General features: G+C 41.1%; 1 long non-coding RNA gene, 1 other non-coding gene and 1 pseudogene across 2 annotated transcripts; all 3 read right to left on the bottom strand.

Moving 5' to 3' along the window:
* Positions 1-943: 943 nt before the first annotated feature.
* Positions 944-3130, bottom strand: LOC131226831 (transcription elongation factor SPT6 homolog; annotated as a pseudogene).
* Positions 3131-3719: 589 nt separating this feature from the next.
* LOC131238449 (small nucleolar RNA snoR35) lies at positions 3720-3797 on the bottom strand. Its single transcript, XR_009167857.1, has one exon. It is a non-coding gene; the product is annotated as a small nucleolar RNA snoR35 (small nucleolar RNA).
* A 6625-nt stretch (positions 3798-10422) lies between these two features.
* LOC131230126 (uncharacterized) lies at positions 10423-12628 on the bottom strand. The gene is made up of 3 exons (XR_009163855.1): positions 12498-12628; positions 11395-11473; positions 10423-11277 (listed from the first exon to the last, which is right to left on the bottom strand). It is a non-coding gene; the product is annotated as an uncharacterized LOC131230126 (long non-coding RNA).
* Positions 12629-17722: the final 5094 nt, after the last annotated feature.

Raw genomic sequence — 17722 nt, 5'->3', positions numbered from 1 at the left:
TCTTCACTGATGTGAAAAATCGATATGTGAACACAACGTTAAAAAAAATAATAATAAATAAATAAATAAAATGTATATTTTGTTGCTTACTAAATCCTTAACAAAGGATTGTTTTGTTTTGTTGCTGCATTGTCATATACCGAAATCACCATTATCAAACAGTCATTAAAAAAAAAAAAAAAAAAGCCCTTATGTTCCTAGAACATGGAAACTGGACAAAAACACAGTGAATGTTAGAAGCTTCAACCTCATCCCATAGCATTGTAGCCGTGTGCAAACATACCAACTTTATAAATGGCAAGACAGACTATATGGCAAAGTGGAAGATTATATCCATCCACGGCCTTTTGGGCTTACCCCTAGCACTTTTATACTCCTTGACCGGTGTGGTTCTTGATCCTGATACTATGTGCTAAAAATCATTTTCCAACCATGATTGAGACCCAATATGAAGTACCCATGTGAATATTATTTGATTACGTGCCTTTGGGTCCTTTGCTGTTGGTTTCATACACCAATAGGAATTGGAATGGGTTTTGGAGGGGTCTAGAATATCAGGTTACAGGCTCATGTTTGAGTCTACAACTAGATTTAGGTCAGTAAAAGCATGGTTTTTCAATATATAATAAACATAATTGAAAAATGTTGTGACTCAATTATGATGTTTGTATGCCATCTCAATCTTGCAATGAAAATGACTTGCCTCAAAAATCAAAGTTGATGCGACCCAATATGAATATATATGGAAGTTTTTAGGTGGTTCTTTATTATTTTTCATAGTATGATGACCTACCTAGTTGTCAGATCGACCAGATTTTGGAACATCCCATTTTCATGGGTGGGACTAGCTTACTAGGCAGGTTAGATGTTATACAAAAACCACGATGGGCCTTGTACACAACTAGGTGGATTAACAAAAACCATGGTTCCAAATAAAGATAAATGCCTTTCATATAATATATGTTAGAACTTGTCTTTGATGATTTTAGACGTGTGCAGATGCACAAAGACAGATCGAGTGCGTGCGCGCACATTAGTAATAAAGCCAAGTCAGTCATCATCATCACTTTAGATAAATTCAGCAGAAATCAGGATTTTGGACTGAATACCTCATAGATGTCATCCTTCAGACGTTTACAATTCAAATTCACTACTCCCAAAATGACAACATGAGGCTAGTGGTCTGTCATAAACTTCAATAGACGTTGTTGGTCATTTTTCTTGCACTGCTGCTCATTAGCACTTGGAGAGCGAAGACTGAGGGACCCCATATACAACACATCTAGCATTTTTCTAGATGAATCCAACATCACAAAAGTAGTTGCTGGCTTTCCAGGGCCCCAAAAACAGGCCATGAACCTTGGTGCAGCATCATCTTTAGAGCCAGCATCAGTGTCTTTCCGCTGATATGGCACAACAGATACTCTATTCCACAACTGTTTCCCATATTCCATAAGCAGACAGTTCTTGGCTCTTGCAGTCAAGAGGGATCGGGCTTCCTTTTCCAATGAAGGAAGAAGAAAACTAAAGAAAGCATCCTTCAATATCAACTTCCGGTGCTCATTCTAAAGCTGAGCAGACTTACTAACTCCATCACTGATGTAATAATCATTTGAATCACTTATAAACTTAGTTTGAATATTTTCAGGCAATTTTATGGTAACCTGAAGGAGTTTCTCTTCTAACGCTTTTTGGATAAGAAGCCACTATGCATCTTTGAATTGATAGAATGACTTCTCATCCAACCACTTGACAGTTGCAAACTGATGAAAATAATCTATTGCAGTTTTCCCACCAGGTGTAGGACTAGTTGAGACCACTGCTTTCTCCATGAATATATTACAAACATGTTTCCTGACAGATGGCTCACAGCTGATCTCTACTGCCGCCTGGAGCATGCAAAGAAAAGATGAAAATGCTAAAAATGCCAAGCACAATTTGCTGTAAATTCCACGCGGATATTGAAAGTTAAAATTCAGGGCAACAATAAAGTAGAATTCATACCATGTGCCTGGCACCTTTTAAAATTCAGGGCAACAATAAAGTAAAATTCATACCATGTGCCTGATACCTTTGAGCACATCTTAAGGAGTCTTAAACATTGTGCAAGTAAAGTTCGCAGCTATTTCATCAGGAGTTTCCTTGGCATCTTCCAATTCATCCACCCGCTGGAATCAAGTGAAGTGGGGCATGGTTACACTTTATGTTCAAAGCCAATGCAAGGTTATGATAAGAATATACATTACCATCTTTTCTAGGTTTTGGAGCAACCCAAATTGTTCTGAACTAAACCCGAACTTATTTGATACCTCCCATAGACCAGCCTTACTGCAAATACTATACAGAGATTTTCGTTTTGGCCTCTTAAACTGCCCTTCTTCCACTTCCACTTCACCTGGAGGGAAATGCAAATTAAATTTTGCATCAACATCATCAACCTCTCTTTCAGATTCAACAACCTTAAGAGACTCAAGAATAGAGTCGAAAAGCTGCTGATTCAATGCAAGCCTCATCTCATCGTCAATCCTTCGAGCTTCTTCCTAAAAGCGCTTATTGTAGTACAACTGAAGAGCATTCTTCCACTTTTGAAGCAACAACCACTTTTTATCAAGGTTCTGGACAGCCCAAAGTTTTTGGAAAAGGAAAGAAGTAGCAGTTATCTCTTCAGCACTCCATGAGCTCATAATGCAATAGTCACACTCTATGCATGACCAAGAGAATTACCTTGTGCCACTTCAGCTTAGGCGTTCTCTCAGCTCTATCTTCACCATCTGCCAAATCTTGCTCAGGGTCTCTCAGTGGGCGAAGGCAGAGCTCCTTCCGATAAGCAGCAATAAAAGGAATCTACAATATTGGATTCGAAATTGTCAATAGCACTCTCAAACCATATGTTAATGTCAAGAATCTTCCGAAATGTAAAACAATGAAGCCTTACATCAAACTTCTGGACATGTAGCATCCCTAATACATTTCCAATGTCTTCCTTATTAATTTCATTAACAAGAAGCATGTTGCCAAAAAATGGGGAACTATCAGAGACAGTAAGCTGGTTATATATCCAGGTGCTCTCTTCTTCTATGCTTGAGAGAGAGGGGCAATCAAGGATGGACCCATTTGATGGATTGCCCATATTGAGGGTTGGGACCAACCAAACATTGTAAGGATAATTCTCAGCAACTTGCAATGCATGGTTATTGAAATGCCTAAATTATCTGTATGTCCCCAATCCAAATGACCTCCTAATGTTATTTGGATGTCAATGTTTCCAAAAAAAAATAAGAAGAATTTTATAAAATGTCAATATGGTATATTGCAACTATCAGTGGTCCATCTTTTCAACCCTACAAACAATATACCATGTCTTAAAATATTCCTATTAGAATTAGACTTTGATTGGAGGCTAGGATCTTCCAAACCCAAATATATTTGGTCATGGCCCATTCACTTTCTTGTGTTTCACTTATGGATTTCAATACAAAGAAACTGATTTTTAAAAAAATAAAAATAAAAAATCAGGCCAAACACAAACTCAGGTGAGCCACAACACAGGGAACAATGAGGGAGGATGCCCCACCTCAAAAACATATATAGTGTCATTTATTACCAACACTGATGATTAGGATGTCTAACCACATCTTTATGCTGCAATTATTTTTCGTTCTTGTAAAATTTATCAAACTTCTGGTTACAGTCAACTCTCAATGGATCAACTTCAAATCTTCTAGACTCCACAGGCCGACCTTATGCAACGTCATTTTCTGCTCAATCTGCAACAACACCTGTTTTTCATCATTCAGGTGGATAGATTGTGCTGGAATTTTCCACTTTATTTTACTCATTGGTATATGGGAGTATCATGGGTGAATGTAATGATTGTTGTTAGGAACTACTTCATAACATTCATGGAAGCTTCAATGTCTCAAACATGCCTGGCTCGCTCACATCACGAAACTCAGCAATGGGTGGTGTCCCTTCAAGTGGGATACAACAACCCACAGGAAGCCTTTCTAGTGGACGATTTGCGTCAAACAATCTTCCTGTGGCTCTTTCTCTGGTGCCTCTATAATTTTGCGTGTTATATACAGCATATGATAAATTCATCTATAGTGGCAACTCAATTTGTCATTTTTCAGCTTCTTTTCTCTGTTGGGTTTTATAATCTGTGAATGCTTGATTTATGCACATCTTCCTTTTGACATGCATATCTCTCATGGAAGTTCTCACATACATTCAGGGGTCCCAAACAGAGGTGATATAAGTGTTGTAGGAAGCCCTGCATATAGTAGTAGCATGAACGGAATTGGCGGTTCTATTCCTGGGATTCCCCCAACCTCATCTGCTGTTGGTAACTGGAGTGTTGTTCCTGGATTGGGAGTATCTCCAATTTTTGGGAAATGCAGGTCCTCGAATTACAAGCTCCATGGGGAACATGGTTGGTGGGGGCAACATTGGAAGGAGCATAGGCTCTGTTGGAGAATTAACTGTGCCTAGTCTTGCATCACATGTAAATTTAACTGCTAATAGTGGATCGGGAGGTCTCGGTGTACAAGGACCCAGCAGACTGATGAGTGGTGTGCTTCAACAAGGTAGTGGCTTTAATTTCATGAGAGAATCATCTCATTAGGTGTTTACAAAATAAAAATACAATTGCAGTTATTTTTGTCAAATTGCATTCTTAGTGGCTCTCTTTGGTCTTTGCAATATGGATATCTTCTGAAAGAGAGCAATTAGCAATTCATCTTGTACATTTCTTAGCTAACTCAGCACATCCAAGTTAGTTCTAGTTGTCTTAGAAGGGGACAAATGCTGCATTTTCATTTATCATGAAGCATTTATAGGGAAGAGTTCATGCGCTTTATTGACATGGCTTTTAGGACCTTGTTGAAACCCAATTTTCTTTTCTATGTAAAAGTGTCAGCATTCTAGGGGCAGTCAAAGGATCTATCTCTAGTATCTTATTTGATCAATGTAATAAATTTTCTGTTTTATGTCTCATGACATGGAAAACTTGTAAGAGCAGCTATGCATGTAACCATAATTTTCCAGAGACCTCTAAAGCTAGAGAAGAAGCCCGAGGAAAATGCGTTAGCCTTGATAGAGAAGGATGCATGGATATGCATTCCTTGATCCCGTCTTTCACATCAAATAAAGAAATAAGTCCCAGTCAACGTATTTCTCTACATCCACTTTACACAACAACCCTGCTCATTGATTTTCCCACTAGAATATATCTAAAATTACAGAAGATTAAAAAAAAATCTCATCCAGCTATTTCAACAAACAGATAGCATGCCATTTCATCAAACAGTTAGCACATATTATATCTGAAAGACAGGAAAAGAGATATAAATAGAAGAAGATATCAAACCTATGGAGAGGAGCATCACGACGTGTGTTTCTTCGGGTAGGAGATTTACGGCTGCTGCAATGGAGACAGAGAGAGAGAGAGGAGGGCGTTCACGACTTGTGTTCTTCACGGCTGATGCATTGGAAGAGAGGGAGGAGAATGAGAGAGATGGAGCAAAGATCGGGAGGGAGAGAGAGGATTAAGGAAAGGAGCTTTGAGAACGCTCTGATTAGGGAAGAGAGAGAGAGAGAGAGAGAGAGAGAGAGAGCGAGAGAGAGAGAGAGAGAGAGAGAGATACCCGTCGTTGGCGTGGCTCTGTTTTGAGCTCGCTCCCAAATTTTGGGCGTCTTCTCACGGACGGTCCGGATAAGGGCTCCGTGGTGCCCACCATGATGTACTTGGTCTATCCATTCCGATGAATAATTTTAATAAATTAGTATAACTTATGATACTAAATTTCAGGTATATTGAAGGCCCAAATAGACCACACCATAAGAAGCGAATGTAATTTAATATCCATGTTTCCAACCGTGTAGTCTACCTGAGCCTTTGATCTAGCTGATTTTTTTTTTCATCCTCTAACGTAATATTTTCAAATATATAGATGGCTTAGATAGAACATATAGTTTTTTCTAGGCCTCATAGAACCCCTTACAACACCATTAATTATTAATGGTGTATCAACTTTTTAGCTACAGATTAAAAGCGTGGCAACTATAGCTAAGGTTTATACTCGTAGCTGAAAACTAACGTGGTCTGTATCCTTTGCCCATTTTTTTGGTAGTGTGAGGTTATAGGTTTTGGCATTTGAGAATAGGTTTAAGTTAAGGTTATAAGTTTAGGTTTAGGAAATCGGGTACAGGTTCAGGTTTGGGATTGGGTTTAGGTTTGGGTTTTCAAGTTTAGGTTTAGGTTTAGGTTAGGGAGTTGAGATTAGGATTAGGTGTAGGTTTAGGTTTAGGGATTTGAGAATACATTAAGGTTTAGGTTTAAGAAATCGGGTTTGGGTTCAAGATCGGTTTTATGTTTGGGTTTTAGGTTTAGATTTAGGCTATAGGTTTAGGTTATAGGTTATAAGTGTAGGTTTAGGTTTAGGTTTTAGGTTATAAGTATTAGGTTATAGGTTTAGGTTATATGTTAAGTGTCACGCCCCAGACTCGACAACCGGACTCACAAAGAACCCGATGGCCGGTTCTGACCGCAACAGCCTCCGTAGTACCCCATTCTCGGCTCTTGAGACAGGTTCTGATCCTGCGATCTTATAAGGAGAATTTTCATAACAGTATAATCATTCCAATATGAGCATACCAAAGATCACAGCAAGTACATCTGAGAATAATAAAGGGCACACATCACAAAATCCACTAAGAATTTGAACTTTTACAAGTTTACGTAAGGTCGAAAAGGACATACATAAGGTAATAAGGAAAGAGAAAGAAATCAGCAACACCGGAGTCCTCACTGCTCAACTCTACTCCATGCTCTGCTACTAAGATGCCTACCTAGAGTTCCTGCATGCATCAATCGTGGATAAGCTTATAGAAGCTTAGTGAGTAGTGTAAGTGTGTGTAAATGGTGCACAAAAGAATAGTAGGAGATGCAAGAAGGGAAACATGCTCAATGAGGATATCTCCAGCCTTACCAAGGCTTATCATGAATATGATGCAATGAGTACTGGACGCTATACAAAGGCAATGCATGAAGGGGCTTACACAACCAATGCTAATGTGATATAAGTAATGTCAGTGCTCATATCCAAACCATATATCAAGTACAATTTCAATCATAAGGAAATCACCGGGTTCCATTACACTGCCGAATGACTATCGCCCTACAGACCCCCCACATTCAAACGAGTATAAGAGACCTCACTACCCGCCTGTGGACAACCAATCACCAACAAGACCTGAAGGTAGCAAACCCATTTACGAGCTGGTCAGACTCAGCCTAGCAATGCCTCCTCACACCAGGTAGGTAAGGCCACACCCCTATCTAATCGACTACACGACAGTAGGAGTCGCGGCCTAATGGTATAAGGCCCTCGTGCGCTCATAGTTTTCACTCGGTCATGGCGTTGGAGTAGATCTTTGGTACCATGGAAGTTTTGAGAATTTCACCCATGGGCATCCTATGCACCCGGTATGCTCAACTAGTATTTTCAGTGTCCACACATGCGGCCATCCACAAATGTCCCTATGGTGGCAAGGCCCTGATAAAGTAGGGGCGGTATCATCATAAAATGCGATGCTAATGCATGAGTCGTACACACAGATCATGCACAAGTTTCAGGCACTCAATGTGCATAAGGGGAGAAACTCCATCCCTCAATGACCATAATACAATGCAATCAATTCATACAAATGATGCATATGGGTCGCAACGATGTAAGTGTGCTACCTGTGGTATATGAAATCCTCCGTTCCAGGGAGGGTTAAGATCTAGGCACATAGACAGGTATTCTAAGAAGAAGAGAAGTCCTCTAGTGGGAGCCCAGTACTTTGGGATGACTCACAAATTAAGAGAGTCAAAATCCTAAGGAGGAATGGTCCTAGCCAGGCCCAAGGTGGGCCTTCAACCACCTATAAGGGCCTCTATGGGCCTACCTTAGGGCCACCAAGGAGGACATCTATCCTCAACTGGGTCCCAAAAGGTAGCTTGCTACGTATGTAAAGAAAGGTCCAAGGCACAATCAATCCATGGACTAGTGGGCCATACACTAAGCCCAAAACAAAGGCAACCTGGTGGGCCCTTAAGCAAGGTTACTGCCCAACCATAAGGGTCATGAGTTCACTCATTGTGGTGGGTATAATGGCAGCCCATTATCCCAACATATGGGAAATCCTTATATTTTTAACACAAGTAAGTTGGGCCTCACATCTCGGCCCTGATACTAGAGAAGGTCTATTTGAAGTAGATCGACATTTAATAACTGGTCTCATGGAAATCCCTGTTAATGATGAGGGTATTCTCATTCATACATTATCTAAAAAACCCTCTGAATCAGAAAACAGATGCTCACTAGAGATTTGTGTAATATGAAAGTGCAATGGACCCATAAAGGAAATGCGCTCCCCTCAAGGTATTTGTTACCCAGATACAGGGTTCTTCATAAAATCTTTATCTCAAATCTGTATCCGCGGTCTGGCAACAAAACAGAACTAACTTCCTTTATGGTTCGTGTTTTGCATTGTGTCATTACTAGTGTAAAGATCTGTTTACCTTCTTTAATTTGTCATTCCATCATTCAGTTTCGAATCCATCCTGGTCATAGTGATCTTCCATTTGCCTATCTTATGACTGTTTTAGCTACTCACATGCTCGTGGTTATGTCTGTTGGAGAGGCCCCTATTCATCATCTTATTTTTAATAATTTAAATATTAACAAGATGAAATTGGGATTGGCTCCTAGCCAAGTGGATGTTGGTGGTAGTGGTACTAAAGCTGGGAATGAAGCAGAAGATGTTGGCAATCTTCCTGATGATGTTGATATGAATGATATTTTCGATGAACTTGATTCAGATTCTGAAAATGATCTTGACTATGAGCCATCTGAGTTTGATGCTCGTCTTCGTGCTCTAGAGGAGTAGGTAGAGAATATGAATGTTGCCCATGACCTTCAGTTTAAATATATGCGCAAGTATCTTAGGCGCTTCAACAAGGGGATGCATAAACTTGATCCTACCATTCCTGCTCCATCTTCAGGATCTAATTGAATGATTTTAATTCTTGGTCTGTATTAACTTTCATACTTATGTTGGATTATGCACTTTAGTTAGTTTGCTGACTTTTTTAGTTAAACTGGTAAATGGATTGTGAACTTTTACTTACTTATATATTGTCGATTAAATCCATTTATTACTCCATCTTTTAATCCTTTACATTGTTTCTTCCTTTGTCATTTTGTGACAAAAAGGGGGAGAAGGCTTTTGGAAGATCTTTTGGAAGCTTTTGGATTGATTGCTTATGGATATGAGTAGTACTATAATATGTGTAGCAATCATTATATTTTTCATATGTGTGCTGCTACTCAGGGGGAGTAAGTATAGATGAATGTTGTGTGCTTGCTAGTTTATGACAACTGGTGCATAATTCTTTATTATGCATGTGGTGCTTCTCTTATTTTTACATGAGTGTGTTTTGTTACAAATTTGACTAAGGGGGAGATTGTAAGTTCTATGGTCTCATGCTCCTTTGATTGTCAAATTTTGTTGTGCCAAAACCTCTATCTGTGTCTTGTGTTTGTATGTTGATATATATATGATCAAGACACTGCATCATAATGGTTCAAGACATGTACGGTGCTCTGCTTCAAGAAATGTAAAGTCATGTACTTTAAGCATCAATGTTTAGAGCTATATCGATAAGAAGAGTAAATTTCAAGACTCAAGTACAACTCAAATTTGTGGAATGTATGTGTGGATGTGAATGCTGTAAAATTTACATTTCAAGCACAATGGGAATGTTGTAATAATTTAGATTTAAATTCCTGCAATTTATTTCAATTCCTTGCTATTTATTTATTCCTCTCTGGTTTGAGTTTTTGATACAAAGGACGTTCTAGAAATAAGGTTGTCCTGCCATAAACCCTTGGTTTTTATGGTGTAAGGTTGTCCTTAGAACTGAATTCGTATCAACATCTCAATTCTTGTTCATTGAGGTTGTTTTTATTTTAGCATTGTGAATTAATTTATTTTATTTGGTTATCATATTCGTTTATTCCGCTATTAAAGTTATATTTTGGCATCGTCCTATTCACACCCCCCCCCCCCCCCAGGACATATAGCTAGGCCATTTCACTTCACTGATTTGCTTTTTTTTTTTGTGCATTTGGAATGAACCCACAAAGACATTTCCTCCAATTACCAAAACCATCGAATTCAATGCATTATGAGAAGGGAATCCCTATTGAAATCTTATGTGGCTAAATAAGATAGATTTCTGACAGAAAACCACAAAATTGCTCATTAAGAGCATGAAAGGAAATGTCTTGGTAGTACCCTTATTTCTTGTAGTGCCTTGCCTAATGCTACCTTAGTTAGACAAGCCACCTTGCTTTCCTTGAAACGCAACGCTATAGTTTCTCATCAATGGAGTGAACATCTATTAAGTACTTGTGCTTGCATACAAACATGTGGGCCAGGCTCAGGTCACCAAGGTGAGATTGTTGGCAAAATGAAATTAAAAGCCAAGCATTTATACAGTTGCCAACAACATAACAAGGTTCTGTAATACTCGGCTTGTGGGGCAGGGTGTGCTCCATTGTACCCACTCGCCCACCCAGGACATGTATATGCTAACCCCCAGAAATACCATGAAATTTTATAACCATTGACATTGAAGGAAATACATTTGGTCAAAGATAGATTTTTATTTTTTTTATATTGATAAAATCTCTAATCAGGCTATTCATAGAAATTGTGAGAAGTGCTGCATTTTTCTTTTTTGATATGTATAACATGATTTTTACATGGTATTATACAATACTTTGGCTGAAAGTTTGTAAGGTACCATTGGGTTTTCAGTTTGTACAACTGGGTGATTACTATTCATTAATACAAACTGTTGATATTACGGGCCCCATTATTGATGGAGTTGGATACCCAAGCCAAGTAATCTACAATCCACAACATTACAGGCAATACATCCATATGCATCAATGCATACCAAAATACCACATTCCTGGATCTGCCCAATACATGCCCTGTGCTGAAATTGCAATGTAAAGGAGACATGCATTTTGATCCACTGTACAATTACTAGATATTTACTAAACTTTAGAAAATAAAATTTACGGTTGTCTACATTGGATTTATTTCTTCTTTGTTAAGTAAAAAAGGGAATTCCTAAACACAAGCCATACCTGTCGTCCTCGGTTTGACATGAAACCGGTGGTGGATAGTTCTTTCATGTTTGCATCTATAAGAGGGTACCTACAAATTAGCAAGGTGAAAATATATGAAAAGAAAGCTACGATGTAGACAAGTTATTAAGTCACTTAAAGAGAGATCAAAAAGAAGAAATGATCTAAGATAAAATAAACTATATACCCAGTATGACCATCTCTCCAAGATTCAAATAGTGTTTGATCCTGGCTCCACTTAAAGTCCTTAATTTTTCTTGGGCCACCTGAAATATTATACATAAAGATAATTAAAATGGAATCTCCCTCATTGCTCTCTTGATGCGTTCAATTGAAGTGCATAACAATAAAATTGATTGATAGATGGAAATGACCAAAGTGGTTGACTTGTGTATGTGTTTTATCAAAAGGGTGGACTATTTTTCAAACTCAAAAGCTACTTTGAAAATTAAATAAATATATTGGTGTAGATTTTTCACAAGAACTGCTATCTTAGATTGTGTTTTGTACTGAATTATGAAATTTAAGTTGAGGAATATCTTATGCTGGTGTGTTTGGGGTGTGTATTCTTTAGTTTTGCAAGTCTAGAAGCATTGTTCTTGTGGTCAAGAGGTTAGGCTTGATTTATCCTAGAAGCAGATTTGTCGTAGCCCTCTTGTGAACTGATTTGATTATTAGATGGGGGTGAATATCACTTCGAAGAGAATGTTAATAACATGACTCACGCCTATCTTTTTATCTTAATTCAACCTTTTTTCTATCATTATTTCAATTCAAAATGATGACCCACAATTCCATAAGAGGAAATGACCAAAGTAGGAGTAGCCCCAAAAAGGATTCCCCATTACAAATGCATGGGGGTTAGCCCCACATCAATCATTTCCTCTTCATTCAAGTGAATGATTGTGAAAGGGGTCCCTCGTGTGAGGGGAGCAGAACATGTATCAGAGATCTAGGTGAACAACACTTGTCAAAGATCCAGGTCGTTCATCAAGAAGGGTGCATTGTAAAATAAAATATAGAAGCATACACTATGAATTCCAAAAAGAATATGTCAATGAAAAACCATTCGATCAACATACTGTAATGGAAGAAAACTCCAGCATACCCAACTCATCAAAAAATTAAAAAGAAAAAGAAAAACAATAAAAGTAACTTCCAAAAATTGGAAAAATATGACAAGAAAGTTCCAAAAAAATTAGAAAATGAAAATGGGGGAAAATAAAAGAAGCTTTCTAATAACAAAACAAAAAATCTCAAAGAATTTTTTTTTAAAAAAAAAGTACTGACAGTTGGATTTCTCTGTGTTCAATGTCACCAGAAAATGAGAAGCATTCTCTCATCTCCCTCTCTCCTGCTAGATCTGAAATCCGCCCAACACAGCGATTGAAGGTTGGGATTTGTGAGAGATGGAGAGGGAGAGGGAGAGCGCACAAGAGAGAGAGAGAGAGGAGAGAGAGGGTGAGAGGGAACGCAATCAGCGAGAGAGAGAGAGAGAGAGAGAGAGAGAGAGAGAGAGAGAGAGAGCTTTTAGGGCTTTGGGCGGAGAGGCGCGATCTAGGGGACCCATTGTCACACCCCGAACTCGGAAACCGGGCTCACAAAATTCCCGATCGCCGAATCCGGCGCCGACAGCCTCCGTAGAACCCCATTTTCGGATCCCGGCACCCATTCACCAGGTTCCGATCCTGGGATGCTACAAGGAGGATTTCAAATCATCAGTCTGATTCATAATGAGCATAACAAAAGCATAACCCACAACTAATAATCACAAGAACACCACCACAAAATCCACTATGATCAAAAACTTTTTAGTACAATGCGATAGAAAAGGAAAATACAATGTGATAAAAGAAACAAAACTCCAGAAGCTCGTCTGCACGGTCCAACTACGGCGAGACTAAGGCTGCGACTACGTCCTGGCGTCACCTGCACGCATCAATCGTGCATAAGCTTATGGAAAGCTTAGAGGGTGGTGTAAGTGTGTGCGCAATATAAACGTACTCAAAATGCAAGGTCAGAGTGATGTGGAAACATGGTAATGAGCACATGAATGCAATCAGCCGTACCAAGGCTATGCGGTGCAAGATATGAATGCCATCGGCCAAAACACGGCCATGCGATATGAAATGCAATTCAAGCATGCCAATCCTCAACATGTATCAGTACAGTTCTCATTCTGGATAATCACCGGGGTTCAATACACTCCAAATGGCACTGTCGCTCTCCTAGCCGCACAGTCCAAATGAGCGTAAGAAACCTCACTATCCGCCTGACCAATAGTCTGCCAATACCTATCCGGCACGTCGATAGCGGACCCATTCGCGAGCTGGTCAAACTCAGCCTAGTATTGCCCCCTACCCTCGGGCGAGTAAGGCCACACTCCTTTCCAACCGACCACGACACAGTGGGAGACGCGGCCTCCTGGTATTCGGCCCTCGTGCGCTCATATATCCACCCAGTCTCGACATTGGAGTCATCCTCTGGTACCATCGGGTTTAGGGATTTTCACCCAGGGACATCTATGGCGTCCGTATGCTAGAACCTAACATTTTCGGTATCCAATCCTGCCATCCACGATGTATCTGTGGAGGCTATGGCCCTGATGTCGCTAGGGCATATAGTAACTATAATCACACAAATGCAAGTGCATGAGTCACATTATCAGTCATGCAACAGTCTGTATGTACCATGCACTTATATGGGGCAACTCCGCCTATCAGGGAGCCCATAAACAGTCTGCCCAAAGGCATATGCTATGATCGGTCACTCCTCACGTCAGGCATACATATGATGCGAATGATCATGAACCATGGATCTATACTAAACATGCATATAGGGATGGGCTCTGCGTATCACAGAAATGGGCCTAGACGGCCTGCAGAGTATAAGTATGAACCTATCAGTGGCCTTAAGGAGTGTGACAATGCGGACATTTAACCAACATTGTCCTTACAATGTGGACGTCAAACCAACATTGTTCCCAAGGCTTAGCCCGCCATAAAGCACCATTACACATACCATAGGAAATCACACATTGCAATGGACTAATATACATCTCATTGGGCCTCGACCCATAGTGTTCAGTTACATCAAATGGGCCATCTCATATGGGCCTTATATAAGTCAAGTGGGCCGCATTAGTGGGCCTTATGTACATTGCAATGGGTCATACTCCATGAGCCTTTGAAAACATCACAATGGGTCTCGTAACATGGCCCTTATAGATATCAGAGTGGGCCTCGACATCGGGCCACCAATCCGTTGAATGGGCCTAACCTCATGGGCCTTATATATATATATATCAAGGTGGGCCTCCCCAATCGGCTAGAAATATATCAATATGGCTCCACCACATGGGCCTAGGGCCCACCATAATATTTATTTGAAATCCAACCTATTCATAAGGTCACTTGGACCTTGGGTAAGGCCCACTAAAATGTTCATTTGAAATCCAACTTATTCATAAGGTCACACGGGCCAGGGAGGAGGGGAACAACAATTTTCAGCTTGATCTGAAACTTCTGTGGACCCAGAAAGGGTTTCAATGGTAGAGTTCAATTCACACTGTTTCTTGTGATGTGGGCCGCCCGAGCGCTGGATTGACCTGATTTTTGAGGGGGGGTCCATGTCAACTAGTGGCCCACCAAATGGACGGTGTGGATACAAAATATACATCATGGTGGGGCCCACGGATGGAGCCGTGGGTCCCTGCCTCTTGGCCGCCGTTTAAATATTTTTTTTGTTTTTTTTTTTGTTTTGGGGCCCACCGAGATGTGATTCACAATCCAGCCCATCCATTGTGTGGGTCCCATCTAAATGACCGTACAGACCAAGTTTCAGATTCAACCAAATTTCAGGTAGGCCCCACCAAGTGTTTTTATATGTTTAGGAATGTCTTCACATGATTTTTGATGGTATGGCCCGAGCTTTGTTTATGGCTGATTTTTGGAGTGCCCTGAGGGGGGGGCCTATCAAATGGACGGTGTTGATGGTTGAAAGCACCAAGGTGGGGCCCACATGGGCCGTGAGGCCCCCGGCCGCCCGCCGTCCGTCGTGGCAGCGGCGCCGACTGCGTCGTTGTCGATGTGGCGCGCTGCTGCTTTCTTTTTTTTTTGAAAATACGGTTTTTCTATGGTTTTTCCTAGGTGGGGCCCGCTTTAGTAAGATCCACACCGGCCATTAGTCCCTGTGGCTCGTACAAATCCATAGGGTCTAATATTGGGCTGTTTCAACAAGAGCATCTAGGAGTAAATCAAAGGTAGGAACTCGTTTGCTATGCTATGGCCCACCATAAGTTCAGATTGAGTCATTTTTCGGCTCAACGCCTAAAATGATCTGAAAAATAGGGTGGTCGGCTTGGATTGCGTAAAAGCATCAAGGTGGGGCCTGCATGAGTGGCCCACCTCTCCCTACTCTCTTTTTTTTTTTTTTTTTTTTTTCGTCCAGCGTCCAGTGACGCTGGACGGCGTGGATAAACACATGTCTTGTGGTGGGTCCCACATGGACGTGTCCCACCAAATATATATATATATATATATACATATAATATATATATCATATTGTATATATAATACATATTAAGTTATATATATTATATATATTATATAAAATATAACATATAAGTATATATATATACAAAAAAGGTGCATTGGGCCCATCCAAACAGTGGATGGTGTGGATCATCACCTGTGATAGAGTGGGCCACGCCGTCTGGTGTAGATGGACGGGGGTAGATGTAGCACATATTGGTGGGATCCACACCATTACAAAGAGAGAGAAAGAGAGAGATAAAGGGAGATATACGGTGAGATAGAGGAGCCCCGCCACTATGGGCCCTCTTGATTAGATCACATACATCCAAATGGGTCCCACCAACAAGTGGGCCCTGAAATTCAAAATAATGATAAAGCACCCACCTTATCTTCCTTCTTCTTGGTCTCTTAGACTCCAATGCCCCTCAGCTTCAACTTTGATGGAGGATGATGGGCTCTTGATGGTGAGGATGAGAGATGGGAGGGTGTAGATGGATGATGGAAGGTGGGCCACACTTGAGAGGGAGAGAAAGCTTGGACGTTTGGGGCTTGGGGTTGCTTGGAGAGATATGAGAAAATGAGAGAGAAAATGAGAGGATGGGAGTGATATGAGGTGATGGAGTGATGGGTGTAATTAATGGGGCATGGGTTTGTTTGAAAAGTGAGTAAAGGAGGGATGGGTGAAGAGAGAGAGAGTTGACTTTGTGAAGAAAGAGGTATGGGTTGTTGTACTTGAGATAAGGTTGCATTTAATGATGATTGATGGGACTTATTGTGTAGAGATTCCCTCGAAATCCGCAACGCGCGGTGTTTGTTCGGAATAAACGCTGATCGGCATCTTCTTACCTGGATATCGGTTCGGTGCGCAAGTCACGGCGTTGGAACCGCGGCGACGACGCGATCGTCAAGACATAAGTTTTAGATCGAGCCGACGTCGGTGCGCGGGACCTGGCTTAGGATCGTGCGCAAACACCGAATTCAGTGCGAAGGTTGCCGAAATTTGACCGGAAGGACCGCGGAAGCTAACAGAATGATACGGATTAGGACACGGGTCTTACGGCTCTCCCCACCAAATAAAAATTTCGTCCTCGAAATTTAAACAATCAACACAAGAAAACATAAATCATAATAGAAGAGGAAGCAAGACATCGCCATATAAATATCAGAGACAGCATACAACATACAATCAATCATCAAAAAGATGAGGATAGCGCTCTCGAATCTCAGCCTCGCGCTCCCAAGATGCCTCATCCACAGAATGGTGACCCCACTGAACCTTCACCAAGGGGATGACCTTGGTTCGGAGGACCTGCTCCTTCCGATCAAGGATACGAACTGGCTGCTCGATGTAAGAAGCGTCCTCACAAACCTCCAACGGCTGCCAATCGATAACAGGAACTATGTCTGACCCACACTTCCTCAACATAGAGACGTGAAAAACGTTATGGACGCCAGACAACTGAGATGGTAAGGCAAGCCGATAGGCCACAGCGCCAATGCGCTCAGTGATCTCGAAAGGTCCTATGAATCTCGGGGCAAGCTTGCCCTTCGCTCCAAATCTAACTACGCCCTTCATGGGCGAGACCTTGAGATACACATGGTCCCCTACATCAAACTCTAAGGGACGACGCCGGCGATCAGCAACACTCTTCTGCCGGCTCTGAGCTGTGTTCATCCTCTGCCTGATAATATCAATAACCTCTGATGTCTCCTGCACAAGCTCAGGACCTAGGAGACGCCGCTCCCCAACCTCGGTCCAACAACTCGGAGATCTGCACGGTCTGCCATATAATGCCTCAAAAGGAGCCATGCCAATGGTCGCCTGATAGCTGTTATTGTATGCGAACTCAGCCAATCGCAGATGCTCATCCCAGCTACCACCGAAGTCAATCACGCAGGCCCGAAGCATATCCTCAAGGATCTGGTTGACCCTTTCGGTCTGGCCATCGGTCTGCGGATGATACGCGGTACTGAGCTGCA

The sequence above is a fragment of the Magnolia sinica genome, chromosome 2 (assembly GCF_029962835.1).
Source record: "Magnolia sinica isolate HGM2019 chromosome 2, MsV1, whole genome shotgun sequence".
Taxonomy (NCBI): Eukaryota; Viridiplantae; Streptophyta; class Magnoliopsida; order Magnoliales; family Magnoliaceae; genus Magnolia; species Magnolia sinica.
Note: the sequence above shows the minus strand (reverse complement) of the source record. Positions and strands in the feature narration are given on the sequence as shown.